General features: G+C 37.3%; 2 protein-coding genes and 1 non-coding gene across 3 annotated transcripts in view; 2 read left to right on the top strand and 1 right to left on the bottom strand.

The window, feature by feature from the left end:
- LOC134665450 (protein outspread) overlaps positions 1-22257 on the top strand; it is a 417047-nt gene that overhangs the window by 252180 nt on the left and 142610 nt on the right. The window lies entirely within an intron of this gene.
- The window catches only part of LOC134665434 (uncharacterized), a 579666-nt gene continuing 567257 nt past the window's right edge, over positions 9849-22257 (bottom strand). Inside the window, exon 2 of the mRNA XM_063522406.1 lies at positions 9849-9860. The gene's annotated coding sequence lies outside the window, so the exon portion shown is untranslated. The remainder of the gene's footprint in view (positions 9861-22257) is intronic.
- Positions 19651-19723, top strand: Trnan-auu (transfer RNA asparagine (anticodon AUU)). The gene has a single exon. It is a non-coding gene; the product is annotated as a tRNA-Asn (tRNA).

Genomic DNA, 22257 nt, shown 5'->3' on the forward strand with positions numbered 1-22257 from the left:
CGGCCGATTCTGTATTAACAATCTGATAAAATTATCATCTTTGATACGACCTTGACCGCGAGCAACAATCGGCGTTAGGTTTTACACTGATTGGTGCTGACGTATTGCAATCAGAAGTCCTCTCTTAAGGCGTTTCGCTCGGACATGATGCGTGTGAGGTAAGTACCTGGGGGTCTAGCCAAGATGACAATCGTACATCGACAAACTCTAAACGGTAAGAAAAAATGTTTCGGCGTCATAGAATATAGATGCTACGGAATGTTATGTGTATATTTGCAATATTTCCATAAATTATTTAAGTTTCGACCAACAATTTGACGTTGAAGTTGACGCTTTCTATCAACAATTGTCATCTTGAGTCGAGTAGGCCGAGGCCCCCGGAATCCTTAGCTTTTGCCCATATTTATGATATCTTAAACTTTTTACTACGTCACACTACCTCAGTACCTAGTGTGACGTTTTCCTATAAAAGGAATGAAAAACGTGTTTATAATAAATTGTATAGGTACTGATTATATCAAGTTTAACCAAATTATTCTTGTTTCAGGTATGTATTCCTTACTTATTTCAAAAGCTGAATGTTCAAAGAACTTTGAATGTAAGTACTTAAAACGGGAAACCTTTATTTTACCTAAATTTTCCCCATTATTTTGCTTGTCAAATATTCACACTAGATTTCTAGAGTTAGACCAAGATAAGTCTGCAACGATTTTGATAGCACACGCAGTGCAAGTGTTATTTATACGGCATAATTTCATTGAAGTTTGACATTTAAAATCACACTTCGTTGCAGACTCATCTTGGTTTAACTGTAGGTCGTATCCGTATCAAAATAATATTAAAACCATTTATCAAATTGTTAAACAGAATTTGCCTTTTAGAAGTCATCAAATTATGCAAATTCCTTGTTTTGAATAAGGTGGCGTTTCTATTTCGCATGACTAATCTTTGCAATTAATTTATTGGTGGCGAAACAGTTTTGCCGTTATTTTGTTATATTGTTTTATAATATAGCAAAATAACGGCATCTCATATTATGAAAGAGGAATTTTTTTATTGAGATTGTTTAATTATCGAAATCAAATAATGGTCTTAGAAAGAAATTCAAGTTGTTTCAATGACATTTGTGACTAGTGCGCGGAACTGAAATAAACTAACCTAATAAGAAGTTTTACATACAAATAGTGAAATAAAATATTCTATAATATATAACAATACTGAAAATCAGCGTCGTTGCGCTATATGTGCTCCGACACATGCTGAGTGGTATCCTCTTTGAGACAACAAGTAACAAAACTATGTCGTATACGTATTTAAAAGATTGTTGTGTCAAATAAATTATTTTCTTTGCATTTTCATTTCAAAACATCTTCTCTATCTATACCTTCTTTGTATAACAACTTATAGCAACGAAAACTAGTACCTGGTACCTGACATAGATATAGGTATGTTACGAAAATGTTCATGCCAATTTTCATCTAATTTAAGCATGTAACTTCGATTGTATGGGAATGGGAGCGGCTTTTTGGTGGCAGGTTCATGCTTCTCTTAAGGGCCACCCCACATTTAGCGTCTTTCAAGCGTCGGCGTCTATAACTCTATGGCCACTGCTCGACGCAACGTCGACGCAACGTCGACGCAACTGCGCAGCGACGTCATTTTCCATAGCGCTGACCAGATGCCGACGCTCGAAAGACGCTAAATGTGGGGTGGCCCTAAGAGTGCAAGTACTTACGCATTCCCTCACGGCGCACACAAATCGAGCAAAAATGGTTACGCAACTGAGCCTGATCGTTGAAGGGTTTTTTTATCACGTACTGCGGTCGCGACTCGCGGATCGAGTTGCCAGAGCCTTTCTTAGGGTACCGCTTAACTATAGAATGATTTTTAATAATAATAAATGTCTTCATTAAATTTGATGAGAGCAAATCCTTCATTGTTGCCTACCTCGGCTATATCATTGCCAATTAAATACGAAGATGGACAAGATGGTACAACTTGCTATGGTATGCAGGGTGACGATATATGTAAAATTAAAAATAAATGAAAATTAGACGTTTTGGTTATTTTTCTGTCGAGCCATCTTTAACTTTTTAAGGTTTTTTCTTAGAGCCAGCCCTCACAAATATAGTCTAGTTTTCGTGTGTATTTTTTCATGGCCATGTACAATTGCGGCTCATAGGGTCATCTATAAAATTAAACCTTGAGAGTCCTTCTGAAAACAACATTTGCAGCTCTTTGAGCTTCCTAAAACTGGTGATTTTAACTGCAGTTGGCTTTTCTCAAAAGTTTGCCTGATCCCGCACCAGGGTGTTTCGGACGAGAAATTCCATAGTTTCCCCGACCGAGTTGTATTTGACGCACGCCTTCTCCAATAACCTATTTATTCTACAATTTTCTTAAAATCCCAGCTCACACTTGCCATATTTTTAAAAACCCATCCTTGCGGTCAGCAAGGGATGCAGCAAGTATCATGACGTCGCTCTCAGAGCTGTTGCGGTCGGGATATGTATTACCGTTGTCGTTAGAGGTCTTTTTGTGACAGACCATGTTATTGGTCCTTCTGGGAATCTCGTTAGCATGTAATAAGTGTGGGACATGTGAGAGTTAATGGGGAAATTGCGGATGATTGTTGCTGCGAAAAAGGTGGTAATTATGAAAACAGTGTCAATCCAGAATCCTGTCGTAGTAATGTTATGCTCCAAAGATCTGTTAATGTTATTCGTAGATCGTAAGAATCTTTCCGAATTCAACTTTAGATAAATCGAACAACGTCACAATTTGAAATTTAAATGGTTCTTATGTTGTATACCTAATGCCACTTTGGTTCTCAAGGAGCGAATATGGTGATCTAATGACAGTTTTAGTACCTAACTACCAACTACAACTCGAGTCACAATACGAACGATCATCCGATAACCATCGGCGCGTGCGACGCAGTCACGCACCGATCTAGATCGACTTATTTGTTCGGCTCGATTCGGATCGGCTCGGATCGATATACGCACGAGCGGTGCATATCGTCTTGGTGACAGGGCGCCTGTTTGACGCGCTTGCAAATACATGTCATATTTATGTATACACACTGTATGTCTAGCTAGATAGTAAATTACATAAAGTAATGTTATCATCATCATCATCATCATTTCAGCTGTTGAGTATAGGCCTCTCTTATCCCGGTCCTGAGCTAATATCATCTAGAATCCGCAATCTTTCGAATGTCGTAGAAATGTGCGCTTGGTGAATAGACGCTTAAATAGTATTTCTCGATGATATACTTTAGTTATAACTAGATTGTCTTAAAGTTCTTTTATACCTATAAAGGTGGCACTCATTGGTTGATTGCTTACCCTATTGGACTAGCGGCAATGCATGTCGTGGGTTTACATACTTTATATCACTTTAGTACCTATATCGTATAAAGGAAAGAAATACAACATGGATGTTTGGGCAAATGCCGATAACTGAATGGTGAATTGGCAACGTCATTCAACAAATAACAACACACAACAATTTCCATTACATTCCGTACAACTCAATAATTTCATCACATTGACTTCACCTTGCTAGCGAATCGTGCGTCGGTTGTCCAAGTCATCGAGGCAAATGTGACATTTATTAGGTTGACTGTATTTTACTAATATAACGAATATATAGTAGTTCTTAGCCAGTTGCAATAGAGTTTAAAATCTTGTGTTTTAGGGTGTTAGTATTTTAACTGGAGCATAAAGTTATGATATTAAGGAGTTAATGGTAGTTTTTGTCGTGAATGCGATATTATGTCGTGAGCTCGTGAGGGGCTGAGTCCGGTTGAAATGATTGCTCCTATTGTGCTTTGGGCCGGAACTTCTTGGATTCTATGGTATTTAGATATTGCACGTATTTAACCGGTCAACGAATTAATCGAATTTGAGTCGTTTAAAAAAATAGAAATGGCTACCAACATTAAAAAATTAATAGATTGGCAACAAAAACAGAGCCTTAAAATATATCAATATGAGACAACATTTTAGTGCCATTATAGCTTTTGTTTATTTTTAGGCAGGTACTGAATATTTATTTGGCAACTGAATTATTATATTGGAGACCATTTATAAAGCACATTTTGAAAAGAAAATGGCTGTCTATTAATTCATAAATGAAGTTTTGTAAATATTTTGTTTGGTCTACTACACTACACTGTCAACCTAACACGCTCCTCCTCGGTTCGCTCGTCATCGCACCTATCTTTTGACTCTTGCAGAACACCGTGATAAGTATTGAAATTAGTATTAAAAAAATTAAAGATCTAAGGTATAATGGCCAAAAGGTGTTTCATGATTAGGAATTTCGATTATAAGTATAGGTTTTGTTGATTAGGAATTTGTCAATTTAAAGAACTAGTTATGCATATGTTTAAATTATTAAAAAATTGAGTATTTTAAGCTTATATATAGGTATCTTAGGTATTTTGTACAACAACCAAATTTTATGATCGCTTTACAATATTAGTTGCCAACTTAGTATTTTAGAAGCCAGCCTATCAATTCAAGTTTCCTATAATTTTTTTGGGTAGCTTGATTTTGCTGCCAGTTTTTTAATAATAAATATGATGCTTAAATTTGAGGCTAATATAAATTTATTGGCGCTAAAATATTAATGCACATCCAAATTATATTATTATATGCCCAGTGAAAGTTCCTGTTTAATAATTTAGTTGCCCGGTTAATAATAAGCCTTTAGATATCATCTTTTTGGCCTGCCTGTGCCTTGGGTGATCTGTGATGCCCATTCGCTATTTCGTATACTCATCATCATCATCATCATCTCAGCCATAAGACGTCCACTGCTGAACATAGGCCTCCCCCTTGGACCTCCATTCGTACCGGTTGGAAGCCACCCGCATCCAGCGTCTTCCGGCGGCTTTAACAAGGTCGTCCGTCCATCTTGTGGGTGGACGTCCTACGCTGCGTTAGCTAGTCCGTGGTCTCCACTCGAGCACTTTTCGACCCCATCGGCCATCTTCTCTGCGCGCAATGTGGCCTGCCCATTGCCACTTCAGCTTGCTAATCCGGTGAGCTATGTCGGTGACTTTAGTTCGTCTACGGATCTCCTCATTTCTGGCCGCGTAGCCAAGATGCCGATCGCTTACGCTCCGTAGCGATCGAAACGCAACTATCACTGTCGCACTAATATGGAAGTGTGATAGAGAGACATAATGGTTTTCGTTGTCGAAGCGATAGCGATTGTGACCTTGGCTAGGCCGGCTGATTCGATCACGCAGAGAAACTCCGAGCATAGCCCTCTCCATAGCTCGTTGAGCGACTTTGAATTTTGAATTTTTGTTTGATTTTCGTATACTATGATGTATTAATTAGTAAGAATATCAACCAAGTAGAAAAGTCAAAAGAAGTTTATAAGTAAATAGAACTTCTTTAGTCCACAATACGTATATTCGCCCTTACAACAAACCGACTGCGTAAAATTAAGTACATTTAAGAGCATGTCTCAACATTTTGCAATATGATTACGCCGCGTCGCGTACGTACACCACTCTTAATTGACCGAAGGTAGATCTTATGTCATTACAATAAGAGTTACTTCTTGTCAGGTAATCTTTGACGATGGAACGCGCAGAACGCGCCAATTATCAGGCTACTTTTGCAAATTCCCTCACATTTTTACCAAACCTCAACATGTTTTTCGATGCAACATTCGCAGGCTGGTTTCTTGAGTGCGTACGTTTTTTTACACTACACTTTATGTTGGTAGGTTAACGTATAATTATATTAAATAAAAAAAATACTTATAAATGTTTACTACATAGTCTCCAATCTGAAGCTTATTGAATATGTTTATTAGATATTAAAATTTACGTAAACAAGCAAATGTAAGCGATTCGATCATTCAACCTACACCAAATATCATAAATTCGGAATCAGAGATCATTTTAATCATCAGTTTATTTATACTATATAGTAATCTATCAATTTATTTTCCTTGGAACCACCTTGGAATATTCTTAAATTCAATAATGTTTCGTATCCATCCCTTTACCACTTTTATCTTTATACATATTATTTATACATATTATTATAAATTATTTATTTAAACTTTATTGCACAAAATACAGGATGATCAATCCAAATGGGTCAGTATGGATGGAGAAGTAAAATCGAAGCCATGGTTCCTAAGAACAAATTTCGCTATCTCTCATAGTTTATGACTTCTCCATACTGACCTATTTGGATTGATCACCCTGTATATACAACAATGTACAAATGGCGGACTTACCATTGAATCTGGCTGGACGTCGTGATAGCGGATATGGAAGAAAACAATCTCACACCCGAGGATGCCGAAGACCGGGCAAAGTGCCCAAAGTGGAGAAAATTGAGCAGAAAACCGCACCCTGGCGCTAGGCCGGGAAAACGCTAGATCGAAGAAGAAGATTACCAATGAATTGTAATCGAAGCAACCTATTTAAACTCAAGAGGCCACAACCTATCCTCACATTTTGTATCAAGCGCTTCATATAAGTGCAATGGGATTGCGGGAAATCAGAAGAACCTCTTCGTTAAATTCATGTATTTATTAAAATAAATCCAAAAGAGCAACAGCGTTTGGTTATAGGCGATGTGAACACATATCCACGTATGAAAACCAACTGATTCAGTTGGTTCATTCTAACATTCTGAAAGATTTACGATACTTCGATTAAATTCAGAATAGCATTCGAAAATTAATCTCTTTCTTATGCAATCGCACTGTTTCACTCTTACAGTTACATTCCGTTTCAATTACACATCCTACATTATATTTTCACCTCAGCAGCTCGAACAAGGGTACTTTGCTTCTTAAAAACAGTGAGCAAAATCGCATTTTGCTCACTGAGTGAGACAAAATATCATTCAAGTGACCTTTATAGTCAAATGTCATTTCAACATGCGGGGTCTAATACAAGTTCGATATACTTGGGTTCTATTATCTCTGTCCCTCTAGGTATGTTCTCACTGCTTAGGGTGAAAAATTTTGTGTACTACACGAGATCAAAGTTATTTACATCTCGTGCGCTTTTAAATCCCTTACTACGCTCAAGATTCTAAATTAGATTCACGAGCGTAGCGAGTGAATCTATTATAGAATCTTTCGCTTGCACGGGCCTCAAAATAAGCACTCGAAGAAATATCAAACTTTGATCTCTTGTTGTACAAATAACTATTCCCAAACGGCTACTAAACTAAACTCCTCAACTCCAGGATATTAACCCTTTGATAAAAAAGGACTTTTGGGAGTTCACAAGCCCGTCTAATGGGCATACCAAAGGGTCCAAAGGCACCGAAATGCGTGACCGGCCGTAATGAGTGATACGACTGTAATGATACGTTGCATGCATCCGAGGAGACGGGGATACAGATATTTCTTTTGCTGTGATTTTGCTTTTGTTTTGTTTGAGCACAGATTGGTCTTGTAACCTACATTCCCGTGAGATATCTTAGTAAACACGTATGTATGTATAAAATGTTCTTTTATATTGAGATGAAAATATGAAGTATTTACCTAAAACAAGTAGAAGAATTACAACCAATACATAATACAATTACGCCTCATTGGACACTTCGAAGAAACAACATACTCGTAGTATTGTACCATATTTTTAGGAAAAAAAACAGTCCATTGTAGAAGTCATCAAATATTATTTTTCCGACATCAGCCCAAAAAAATCTTGCAATACTTGTTCTGGTCCATGTTGTCTCGGCATTAGCCATGCTACTTAGCGCTCAAAACTCGTGGTCTCCAAATTTGGTGGTCATCAATACGCGCGTGCATCCCATGTTTGTAAAATCTTTAATTCATTTCGTCCCGTCTGGGAACCGCATTTATTCCCAGATATCAATTTCTCCAAAAGGAATTCTCCCTTAATTTGTCCTCTCGAATCTTTGTTGATATAAATCCAGTTGGTCCCCTTTTAAATTTCTATTATTATCAGCGCCGGACAGTCATTAGTGGAGGTAAAAAATGACCGTAAGAAATGGGCCGGGTAAAAAACGTAAGCCAGTTTAGACATGCTCCTGGGTTCAAAAAACGAATTTTGATGCGTTATCCTGCTCACACTTCGCTCATTTTGTAGCTAATGATAAAGAGAGATAGATTTCAAATTTACTTTTTCGAAGGTGCCTTGGGCGAGTTCTTTTTTAAATTGATCCTAAACTGGACACATCATTGTTGTAGAAGAATTCTTCAAGTGCATTTAAAGTACTCATCAATAGAAGATTAACCTTCATAGAAAAAGATTGGCGAAAACTGATAGTACCCGGTAATTTGTTTACAAAGTAACGCTATACTTTGTTACACTCAAACCAGTTTTAGAATAGCAATCGATCCCCGGACCATAATCATGTCTAACCACTGAGCTATTCGATCTGCTAATCGTTAGTGTAGATCCTAATCGAACCTATGTTGCAGTCACGCTTGCAAATAAGTGTATAGTTTAATTTTAGGTCCAATTAACCACGGCTGACAGTGCCGACGTGTGGCGAGTGTTTGACAGACGGCTAAGGATAATAATGGCGATTATTCAAATAGGGTTTGCTGTGATTACCGTGACATGTGGTGGGCCTCTTTTAAACTGGGGCAAATGCCTAAATAGTCTTCATGATCAATTGTCAGCTGTCGAATAATTGAATGTGTTTTTGTTAGTTTGAGTTGTTTACGCTTTTAGAATTAATTTGTGATTAGTAAAAACTCAAAAGAATCTGTGGCCTTAATAAACTACATCATTACTTAATTTTTCGTACTTTTTATTAGGTCTGAGTAAATAATTTTACCTTTCAATTAACTTTTTGCTTCATCGCTTCTTTATTATAGTGTATGCTTTCTACATATGTCATTGATTTCATGATCCACGCGTAATGATCTGTTCTTTCTTGCTGTTGTCTGTATACCTATATTCGTACATGTTTTGTGATCGTCACGAATAAATGTCTTTTATCTTTATCTTTTTAGATACTTAACTGTGCCAACCCTACACTTGTGGTGACTAATGTCATATCCCTTATTTGCTTCTCATAAAAGGCATTGAAAGGAAGACAAGAAAGAACTTGAATCTCAAAAGCAACATTGTTTCAATACCTGGAGATAAAAAATGAGATGAGATAAAGGTACTCCTTAATTTTAAAGAAGATTACAAATTGAATCATTTTTCAACCCTTCCTTGGGGTTCCGTTATCTTATTTATAAACAGCCAAACCATGTTAAAATTGATAGCCTGAGTTTTAAGTTGGTAAATATATTGAAGTATATAATTATGAGAACTGGAGTATCAATATGGAGTTTGTGAATTATTATAAAAATATATCTTACGATTGAGTGTTGCACACTATAAACAGGTATTTGAAGTTATCTCTCTGTCTTACTATCTTTACCTTTACTTCGTTTACTTTGGTTTCTAATTATAGCGTTTCATATTTGATTTTGTCTTAAGGCGAGGAATATAACGTCTTAAGATATATGGGAGTCCTACAGAAAAAAATTGGCTATTTTTTTTTACGCGGAGCGCATAACTTCACTTACTTACTGCTGTGGCGAAAGGACCCAAAGTGGATCTTGGCCTATGACACTGAAGACCGCCATGCTTCTCAGTCCAAAGCCTTTCTGCCCAGTCGACGGCGCCGAGATCGTTGAGGTCTTTTAGCACTTCGTCTCTTTAGCGGTACCTAGGACGTCCAGATGATCTTCGTTTGTCTTCTTCTTCTTTGATCTTTGAGCGTCATTTGGTACGCCAGAAAACTATATAAATATATTCTTTTATATCTAACCATCTTCAAAACAGTTTGTCACGGAATTCTCCACCGACAGAATCCCACTTGCTTGTACGCATGCTTATATCTCTCGGTTGATTGATGGCCTTGGTCCGCGGGCCTCTTAATGGACGGCTGACGTTGATTTAATAAAAACCCTTCATTACAGCAGGGTCAGGACCAGGCATTAGATTTGATACGTAATTATGGTACCGAATGTGCGTTTAGAAAGCATGGATAGTTTTGAAGTGTCAATGTGTACGTAGGAATTGGTGAGATATCTGAGATTGGTCATTCGGTTGATAAAGTCACTTCGCTGACAAATCAAAAATGTGTACTAAGTATCAAAGATTCGTAAAATCTAAGAAAATTTAGTTGTCAAAAGTTGACGTTTAACAATTCAGTAACCGCAAAATAAATGGCGCAGTACAGCGCCATCTGTTTTGGATATCAAACTAAGGGTTACGGTTTTTTGTTAGACCTTACCTCTCTATTATAATTTATAATCAATTATCTTTGCTAGTATGTACATACCTACTAGTAGAGTGATAGGGTCTAGTAAAACATTGCAAACTTTCATAGGTATTACTTTACCAGCCATTGAAGTGTAGACAGACAATAATACTGTTCGTTTCATATTTGATATGGCTGTTATAGAAAACCATAACAAAATAGCGGAATCATCAAAAAAAGTGTCATGAGACAAAACGGAAAAACGTCAAAACGCCAATGCGTGGAAACGATGGTGTGTTTCCAGCTAGTAAACCTACGAACGCTACGCCTATCGTGTGCTGCGCGATCGCGAACCTTATTGAAATGCAAGAAGGTTCATAATGGGCTGCAGCCGCGCGTCAGTCTTTGGCGGTCAAAAAGTTAACGTTCCAAGAAACTTTAATTAAACGAATTGCGCTTTAAGATGTTCTTTTTACGAAAATATTTAGACAGGTAAAGTGTGTGCCGGTCCATTATTTGGTAAACACGTTGGGTTAGAACTAACAGACCGTTGTTTCTTTAAGCGGGCCTTTGTTTTGGGGCAAAATTGGACGAATGTCAATATTGGTACGAAATCCTTTTAAGTTTTGTAGTCACGAGAGTAAAGCATAAAGTTATTAGTTACTTATGGTATCAGGTTCGGTCCTAGTCAAAATATAAAGGAATCGTTTAAAATTTCTACTCTAAGCTACAAACATCTTTCATATATTATTAGCACGGATGATCCATTCTTGGATATCAGTTACTAAGTTACTTTATTCATCAGCACCTAACGTCGATTGGCCGAGTTCAATGGCATGGCAATGTCCCCAGTTTTTTGGTGAAGCTCATTGTCTAGGTCATGATTGTCTGTTGTGTGATTACCCATCATTATGTCAGGGGTCATTATGATCGCGAGTAAATAATATCCACTGTTTTAATCTAGGGTTTAAACTGGCAGTGAGACAGTTCATCAGATTTTGAAAAACTTAATCACTTAGTTTCCACCGGAGATGTGCGACAAAACTTAGTAGTTATCTATATCTACTTAATTGTCTCTGTAGATCTAGTGATCTACAGAGACAATTGAGTAGATATGCATAGTCTCGTATTGTAGCAAATTTAGACTACTTTAAAAACGTCTTGAGAAGGTATTATCAAAAACTAGTCCTTTAGGGTTATAATCATCCAAATCTAAAAAAAAAAACAAAAAGTTGACGGTTTTTTTTATTTTTGACAATGTTGCATAGGCGCTCAAAGTCTCAAACATTGACAAGTACCTTTTTAGGACTAAAGGAGTAATCATTACTAGGTATCTACATTGAATTACAAATCTAGCATTTATTTATATAGAGTTAAAGTATTGCGTGTAATAGATATACTGCGCTTCTGGCCCCGGGTTTATCTCTAATTGCCCAGAAATTGCTTTCTATTATAATGAAATTTGTTATCTTGAATTATGTTATTTTGTACGTAATATCGGAGGCAATATGGTTTCCGTTTCCGTGATGTATTACAACTTATACCAGTACTTTGAAGGTATTTCTTTAATTACATAACATTTCTTAGAAATACTACAGTTACCTCATGATAAAAAATGGCTTTTTACATTGCCGCCCAGCAAATTATATTCTTTTAGTTTCATCGAGTTTCGTTGGACAGACGAGTAGTAAGACTTAAAACTAAAAATACTTATATAATTTCTAGTAAAAGCTGAGCGAGGACATATATTTCAAACCAGTTCTAATTTATCTGAGTAAATGACATAATGAATCGCAAATTTATGCATTATTCTAATTGCAGATGAGAGGAAGCTGTAATTGTTTCCTCCCATTCACAACCTGCGCGTGCGCGTGCGGTCCCACCATACGATCTATGCGAACATTCGAGAAAGAACTAATGACATATTAGAATTAAATCCAAAAATAATACTTACACAAATAAATCACTGTATGAAATATATGGAGAACGGGTCACTCACGTAGTCGAAAAACGCTCGACATGTATCACTCCGTACTGAGGAGTGTCATCAGGAGCTTGCGTTGACGGTGACTGACCGGCGCAGAACGCAGAGAAATTGCTGTAAGTATTCCAAAAGTTCTACTGTTTATTGCTCAAAAAGTACATAATATAATTATGTCATTAACACCATTTTGCTCAGAACACTCAATGCGACTAAGAGGGCCCATTCGTTTTTCACCCATTTATGATAAACACACAAGTAAATGCCCTTACCGGGACTCGAACTCGGGACCTCCTGCTTTTTAGGCAGGTAGCGCAGGGGTCATTAGGTCATTACCGACTAGGCTTGTTGAGTATTGGTCGAAAGTACAAAATAAGTCATAAATTTTTCAACCATTTCGTAAAGTTTAAATTATTGATAATCTTTAAAAGCCCACGCCGCTAATTTTAAAGACAATCAAAAAGTAGATCGCTAAGACAAAGCACAATTACGCCCACACTACAATTACTAGTTACATAAAAAAAACCGCGAAGTAATTCGACGCACGCGTGCAATATGGCGGATCATTTGTCAAACTGACTAATTCCCATCGCCTTCATAGGGACCGTGCGCGTTGGAGGGTCTACCATCTTGTGGCCCGAATCGAAAACATATGTGCACATGTACATTGCCAAAGCAAGTGTTACCATCTACCGCTCTCGTCGGTACATTTCCTTGTGCATAGTAGGTTCTGCCATCTTGTGGGATACATCGGAAGCATCAACGAGATATTTACGCCTCGCGCCAAAAATCTGACGGCTCTTATGCTGCCCCCTATAATTCATGCACGGATTGCACGGGGTTCATGCATTTAGAATTACGAATAGGTAAGCATAAAGATACCTATTGAAGTGTGCAAAAGGGAAGCCATTACGGACAAGAACATTTCAGGAGTTCGGAAGAGGCAGACAACAAATGAAAAACCTCCAAGTACGAGTGGACTCGCGTACGAAGGGCTCCGTACCATTACGCAAAAAAACGGCAAAAAACCGGGCAAGTGCGAGTCGGACTCGCGCACGAAGGGTTCCGTACCATAATGCAAAAAAAACAAAAAACAAAAAAAAAGCAAAAAAAATACGGTCACCCATCCAAGTACTGACCACTCCCGACGTTGCTTAACTTTGGTCAAAAATCAGGTTTGTTGTATGGGAGCCCCATTTAAATCTTTATTTTATTCTGTTTTTAGTATTTGTTGTTATAGCGGCAACAGAAATACATCATCTGTGAAAATTTCAATTGTCTAGCTATCACGGTTCGTGAGATACAGCCTGGTGACAGACGGACGGACGGACGGACGGACGGACGGACAGCGAAGTCTTAGTAATAGGGTCCCATTTTACCCTTTGGGTACGGAACCCTAAAAACACGTTTGTTGTATGGCAGTCCCATTATACTTATCAAGATTTTTTTATGAACAACGTTAAAACATTGTAGTTTTTTCTGATGATGGATTATGGACGCTAAACTGTAACCGTAACCAGAGATCTATCTTATTCTGGTCATGAATCACGTGCTCTTCAACTAAATAGGAGCAACAGTTGCGCGCGCGCCGACACACCGACAAGACAATCGCTTGCGCAACCCTAAACCAACAGACAGCGGTGATTGATTAAAAAGTTTATTCTTTCGTTGATGTACACCGCAATTAGGGGGCAAAGGTCGCGTAAATATCTGCACAAGATGGCGATACGAAATATGTGGCGTTCCATGCCTTAAGGGTCCTTGTGCCCCTAGTGCATAAGGACCCTAAAGGATAGCCACATATTTATATGTGCTTTTGAACTTAAAAGGCAAAGGAAGTTTGCAAATGTGATGAACATCTGTTGAACATCATCATATCAGTCCTTTATCGCCCAATGCTGAGCATAGGCCTGTCTTCTAGTACGCCACTTGTCCCGAGCTAATCTCATCCATCCCATGTTACCAACCAATTCACCAACCAGTAAGTGGTCTTGATTTTTTTAACACCGTGTTGATAGAACACAGGTATACACTTCGTGGTAAGCTGTTCCCGGAGCTTACGGAAGTTTGCAACTTCAGGGATTTCACATGTGCAAAGCAGACCCTTGAAAACCTACAGATACATGCCTGGTTTCCTAGAGATTCATTATACATCATATATACAAATCGTGCAAGGTAGGTAATAGGTATTGGGAACGTGCGAAGTCGGTGGCGCTGTTCGTCACAAACACAGGTAATCTAATGGAATGTCCGACATTAGTACTAGCGGCAGCCGCTTGAACTAATTTTACTCCATAAGATTTAACGTAGAAATTCCGACAAAATGAGGGCACATAGCGAATACATATGTATAAGTGGTCCATTGGTGGAAAAAGTATTCCGTCTACCTGAAACTAACACTACTACTTCCCCTGTGTCTTGGCCTGATTGCTGGTTCATCTTGCATCAGCCAATTTGGAAAAAGGCTCAGACACTTGGGACAACCTTCCCCTTTAACCCTTTGACCGCCAGACGTCAATTGACGCGCGCGACTACAGCCCAATGTCAACCTTCGTGCATTTCAATAAGGTACACAAGACGCGCCGCACACGATTTCGTCGCTTTGCTACAGGTAGCTAAAAGTACATCGGTTACACACCAATTTTGGTGGCTAGCCATAAGCCGCGCGTGGCGCTGTCGCCACCTAGCGGCCATACCTGTCCTGATCGTAACAGATGCGTTTTGTGAGAGAGTGAGTCTTATGTACCTAGTAAGTACTATTATTTATTCTGTGGCATTCAAAGCTGGATAAAAACAGACCCAACGCACAGATAACAAAATCAATAACAAATTCGCCACCCGATCAATCATCCGCACACGCCAACGTCCGTTGCGTCACGTCACGTCACGTTGCGTCACGCGTGACGTGACGAAAACGTGTAGTTCCGCACAACATGGTTCGTGTTCGCTGTTCTCTCGTGTTCGCCAAATGATAGATAATGCCGCTTGTGAAATGGTTTAGTTGTTAAAGCGAAATTGTTAGGGTGCCGAGAGGTCGATTTTTGCAACTTGTTTTGAAATATTTGTAGGATTTTGAAACAAATAATATAATCATGGTTGGCATTATTTAGATATTTTTTTATCCCGTGCCGGCTATTTGTTGTTATTAGCTATTATTGTTAAACCTATTTTTGTATCAATACTAAAATGTCGGTTGGGTTAGTCGATATTTCGTTTTATTAAGTACTAGACAAGTATCTGTAACGTGAAAACGATGTTAACAACCATACTTGTTAATACAGGCAGGATACTTGGTTTTAAAGACGACCTCTTTTGAACTATTATAATCTTGAAGTCCATGTTTGAGCTCGTTAAATCCCATTTCCAATTTTCAATGTTATATGATTTAGGCATAAAATGGCTATAATATGTGATGTTATCTATGAAAAGGGACCTTATTGTCGATGGCGCTTACGACATTATTAACGATGCTCCGATATAAAAACAATGCCGCGCGATGCAGTGCGGCGTAAGCGCCATCGACAATAAGGTCCCTTTTCATAGATAATGCCCCATATAATATTGAAAACTATCTTAAATAATGTTAGGTAACTTAATATGCGTAGGTATTTAACTACAAAAATTAACTCTATAATATGAACAATCTTCGTTGAACTCTTTTAATTACATACGAGTATAATTGGTCCACAGAAGCCTAATCTCTCCATAAACATTACACTATCTAGATGGAAAAGAAAGTTGACATCTCTAAATTTCACGCTACACAACTATTTCCCCAAAAGATTTACGCAAGCAGCCATATTTAACGTCTATAAAGACAGTAATAAACCAAAACTTTACATGCCGGCTCATTTTTGAAGACGATGACAAGATTTGGTAATCCGATAACATATAACTGACTAAACAGGCAGCTATTGAAACCATAGATTAAAATCTAATAGCACAACATGTCCCTTCCAACAATTGTACACCTTAACGTAAAAAGAACAAGATTCAAATTAAGAAAAAACTAAATGTGTCGCGCGTTTACGGAGTATGTTGCAATTAAAAAAGTGCGGCAATTACATGAGTGTCGACCGTCTTCTTAAACGCATGGGGGCAACGTACGCTGCTCCGCTTTGATTAATTAGGTGCGAGCGAGAGATGTATAAAAACGTTCGGCGATTGTTTTTTGGATGTGTGTTTGGCTGGACGATTAAGATGTTTTCGGTTGTTACATATTCGCGCGGTAGAAAAGCAGATAATGAATACTCCATTTTCGATAGTTATGGTAGGAATTGGTGCGCTCTGCATTTTAGACATTGCAACTTTGAATTTTACTTCTGGCAATGTGCAAGTGTGGGAAAGTTACAAAAAAGTTGGGAAATTTCTCGGAAATTTCAGGAAAATTTTATAGAAAATTTAGGAAACTTTCATTTTGGGGAACGGAAAATTTGGAACCCCATACAAAATATGAATAGATTCCGACATTTTTACATTGAAAATTTCGGAATTTTTTCGACGTCACATACTACCTACTTCTCGGCATGTGTGTCTAATATTTTCAATTAAAATTATCAATGTCAATAAGCTTATTTAAATATTAACTATATAAATAACCACCTCGACCCATTATACCTACTAACATGCCATTAAATTAAAGTAACATGTGCGTATGGTGTGTTTATATTTGACAATGTTATAACCTCTAGCCGCCCAGAGACCTATAAAAAGGTCTCTTGTTCCATTCTAATTTGAACTTTGTGTTGACAAAATAAAATTTAATTTTGCTTGGCAAGTGTTTACATACAGTGTTTTTGTGTCTTAAACAGTTACGAGCAAACTAAGTTTGTCTATTGTTTAAGAATAAGTATCAATATCGCTGCAGGCTTCTTGGTCCGACTCTACATCACAAATGTATAGTCAGCAATACTATTATATACAATATAGCTTAGCACCTTTGCATACAAACTTCTGTGCAAGGGGCTTCTGTGCTTCTCCTTTTCTCTGCAGCCGACTGTACCTAAAGCAAAGTCCGCTCATACTATGTCAGTGAGATTCAGTCCGACAGCTCTTTTATTAATTGTCAAAACCGTGTTAAATGGACTGCATCCTACATAATCTTTAATAAACTTAGGTAGGTACTTATTTAACCCTTTAAAGACTAGACTAGACTGATAAAAAATCCACAATTCAGCGTCATTACTATTTCATAGACCATACATGGTGATCATTTTTGGCTTAAAATACGTAAACCGAAATAAAATACATAATACATTTTTTATTTAAAAAAATACATATATTTTTTGAGCGGAAAGTTTATATTCGTATCCTAAATATTATACATACAGCTGAACACATTATGTACACCTCATACATACAGTAGCATAAGTAGGCATGTACATATTAACCGGAGTTTGACCGAGAGCCACAGCCGTCTGTCGCCATGCAGAACCGTGCTAATGGCATTTTAATTTGCTCGGACATTTAAATATTGTTTTTGTCTAAACGTTCGTTTCTTTGTTCGCAGGTTCGTTTCGTTCCGTGCCCGCATGCGATGTCTAAGTATTAGCATAGTTATTAGAAAGTATGTAAGAAAACATTTCATATTACTGATACTGGTAATGTAAGTTAAATGTAGTAGTTAACTGTGTAATAGTTTATGCACTGTCTACCACACCTGGTGTCTGAGAATAACGCGAAATCAAAATCCCCTTACATGTATAAGTATGGCATGTGATTCTGTATTCATTGTAATGAACAATATTGGTTTATTTGACAGATGACACGTGTCTAATATTTATATTTGGACGCAGCACGTGAAGTTCGAATTAGCTTTTAATGGGGGACTGCGAAATTAATACATACATAGCCAAGAAGCAACAAGTAAATATGTAATGCTATCGTCGTAGGTAGTTTTTGAGATTACCTACATTTGTTTATAGGCCTCACAATTTAGATTCTTTTCACCTGTAGCGTGTCTGTTAATTTCTACTCTATCTTGGTTGCTATTTCTTTAATCAAGAAATAACCTCGGTATACCTAATCAACATTTTGTGTATATTTTTCAAGAAAACATGACCTGTTTTACAATTCCTTACCTGGACAGAAAAGAGAAGAATAGGGATTATTTCGTTTAAAACTTTAACTCACATCATTTCAACCAATCCTTGAGTGGAAAAGTAGAAGGATCATTTACCTGCCAAACGTCAACGCGAACGTTTGACGTTTCGTCTCTCGCTCGTAATTGCATGCTATCACGCTCACTCATGCGTGTACACCGTTATTAGTTACGATAGCCGGCGGCTAAGTTCGAATTGAAATATGGAACGCTTTATGAAATTAAGTTACATATTTTTTTTATTTATTGTACAGTCGCCATCAGATATATCGGAGCGGCCAAGGTGCTCACAATATCTGAACATGCACCCTGACGCCTTGACAATAGAGGCGTGTTCAGATATTTGTGAGCGCCTTGGCCGCTCCGATATATCTGATGGCGACTGTAGCTACTATGTTTCGTTATTTCATCCTAAATAAAATAGTTTTTAGTACCTGTACATAATGCAGTACAGTCAAACTTATTGTTCTGCCTATCCTATCAGTTAGGTACTAAGTTCCTCATTAAAGTCATAAAACTGTTTTAATTATTGTTTGGGCTCTTGTTAGGGCTAAGTATTTACTTAACATGGTAATTAATAGGTATGATAGGTTAGTTGAAGTACATAAAAAAACTCTGGTGACCAATCGGAACGAATAAAATTAACGCCTACCCGCTTTAGGCTACTCTCCCTTAAAAATGTTTCATGAGAAACATTTTCTTTGTATTGTTGCTTTTTGTACCGTAATAATCCTAAAATAAATCTTGAATTACATTAAAAGCACTGACAACAGTGGAGACCAATTATGTACCCAACTGGGAATTATGTTATAATCTTATAATAATCGAATTGTTATCACACCGCCTTCCTCCAGTCAAAGAGTCTTAAGTACCCTTAGTGCTAACCGAATTTCAACTTTAAATGGATTGCCATAGAATTCAAATCGCCGTGAGCGGTATTGGGATGAAGAATAGCCAGTAAGGTGATCGATTCAACAGTTGATATACGTTGTCGACACGGGTTCACACGTAATACAATGTCGCTAATTAATTCTGATCGATATGTATTCACATAGGGTTGTCGGTATCGTCTTGGGTCGTCCCATTCGTTTTTCGTCAAGTTCTTAAATTAGTCCTATCCTCCTGTGTCCTGCTTTCGTCACTCATTCTACATTCGTCACAATTGTCGGTGGCTTTCAATGTAGAATGAGTGACGAAAGCAGAATAGGACTAATTTAAGAACTTGACGAAAAACGAATGGGACGACCCAAGACGATACCGGTTTGTTAGCCAAGTTGAAATATTGTTTTAATTAAGTAATAATAATATGGTGGAAAGATTTGCTGGCTATGGATGAGGTCTTGGTAGCTCAGATGGCAGAGCGCTGGAGTATTGATCCAGAGACCGTGAGTTCAAGTCTCATCCAAGACAGTAATATTTCTACTTTTAAATTTATTTTAAGTGAAATATTGCAAACAATAAAAAAAAAGCAGAAAATTTCAAAAAGTCAAGAACATCCAGAGAAACTTCAATTTTTTAAAATCGTTTCCTATTTGACAAGGAAGTTTCCATTTAGGAAATTTTGACAATTGCCATTAATCTTTCTGTAAGGAAAGTCTTCTACATTCGAAAACTTTCTGTCGAGCTTTTTAAAGCTTTTCGTTTTCGTAAGTTGCCATAGGCAAACTCATTCATGGGTAATTGTGTAAGATTTTATAATAAACTTCCAAACCATATTACTGAATTATCTATTAATAAATTTAAGAATTATGTAAAGCATAAACTTATTTCCAAAGCTTATTATACCACACAGGACTACATGAATGATAATACAACGTGGGATTAATTGTTATTCGAAATGATTATTTATTTATTAGGTATATTTGATTATTGATGAGGAAATGGATATTCCGATGTAATACTATCTACTTGTTTGTTACTTATGCTTTTTTTTGACATTTAGATTTTATTCTAGAAATTCTAGACTAGTATTTTTTTATACAATTTTTTTTTAATGTTTGACGATCCTTTTGTGAAATTCTTAGTGTTAAATTTGACATGTATAATAATCCAATTTTATTATGGAATAATATTAACATCAATAAATTGCTCTGATAATTAGATTAAGATTAATTACGATTCATAAGAGCTTGTTGCTAGGCCTACATGAATAAAGTATATTTTGATTTTGATTTTGATTGAGTACTTTCTGGAATCTTCCCATAAGAAACCATTGAAATTGTAATATCTTCACGTCGGTATATTAAGTGATAACCCTATTCTAACAATGTAATGCGCACACGCATGAATCTGACATATGCCCCATCGATACTGAGCGATGCGAATCGATGACGAGTTGTATAATCGATAGGTACATCGCGTGCAGATGTCGATTCGAAAGTGCATGTAATCTGTTTCGTCTCCTTATGCGATGGAGCCAGTGTAGCCAACTTGGCACAAAATATGCCAGATCTGGCATATTTTAACTCGCTTTGGCATCAAAATTTTATCGCATGCAGGTTTCGAGACGAAAGTGCATGTGTTTCGTCTCCTTATGTGATGGGACCAGTATTGCCAACTTGGCACAAAATAAGCCAGATCTGGCATATTTTCACTCGCTTTGGCATCAAAATTTCATCGCATGCAGGTTTCGAGACGAAAGTGCATGTGCTTCGTCTCCTTATGTGATGGGGCCAGTTTTGCCAACTTGGCACAAAATAAGCCAGATCTGCCATATTTTCACTCGCTTTGGCATCAAAATTTCATCGCATGCAGGTTTCGAGACGAAAGTGCATGTGTTTCGTCTCCTTATGCGATGGAGCTACATCTGAAGTAACTGATGACCCTGATAAAGTTCGATTTTGAGTAATATTTAGGGTTCCGTACCTCAAAAGGGAAAAACGGAACCCTTATAGGATCACTCGTGTGTCTGACTGTCCGCCTGTCACAGCCTATTTTTCCCGAAACTACTGAACTAATTGAGTTTTTTTTAAATACATATTAAGTAGCTCTTTAGGCAATTTATTTCTTGGAACCTCCTTTGTAGAAGTCTAGGGCCATCAAACAAGTTTTTTTTTCAAGCTGCACCTGTGCTGCACAGCCTGCAACCTTCCTTCCTCCTTCTTCCTTTCCTCCTTCCTTCTACGGTCCCTTTACTCCCTTTTGATCATTTTTCCGTGAGGGACTGGGTTGAAATTTAGCATAATAAGCACATGAATGGAATTTTCTTGATGCGTCTTTAATGTTTTTTATGTATGTCTCAGAATACAGGTGGCAAATATACCTAACCCTGTAACAATGACGTTTTTCCATATACATATTTTCTCTCAACCGTATCAGGACTCGTTCATTCATCAATTCATCATACCACCGAACGATTCGTTAATTCTGTCGATGGTTCATTCGGTCATCCAGATGTTATCGACTCTTGCGCAAGCCACAGCATGTTCTAACGGCTATTACACTCACCCACAGCTACAAAACAGGCGCAGTGAGCAACAAAATAACTAAATAATAAATAAATTTCGAAATTGCTGAGGAATTTGTGTTGGTCCTATTCAGGTAGAAAAAAAAATACAAAATAGGCCATCGGCTTACCATAGTTCCCGTAGGTTTCATCATCAGGCCTTGTTAATTTTTTTGTGAATATCTTAGCCGCTTTTGCTATATATGATTCTGTATTCATACATGATTCTGTATTCAAAGTCTGGCCTAAGGACTATTAATCCATTTATTAAACGCGCACTAACCATCTCGAATTCCAATTTAATTGCAAATACGTTACAATATTAGAGTTTGAAATATTTTCAACATTAATAAGAAAGACGTTTCTATATTAAAAAGGTAACAAGATAAATGTTCGCATATTAATAACACATATTTATTCATTTAACAATACTTCAATGTTGCGTTTTGTAACGTTGAATGTCAATGCTAAATATCGCAATATGGACTTAACGAGCTAA

The sequence above is a fragment of the Cydia fagiglandana genome, chromosome 6 (genome assembly GCF_963556715.1).
Source record: "Cydia fagiglandana chromosome 6, ilCydFagi1.1, whole genome shotgun sequence".
NCBI lineage: Eukaryota > Metazoa > Arthropoda > Insecta > Lepidoptera > Tortricidae > Cydia > Cydia fagiglandana.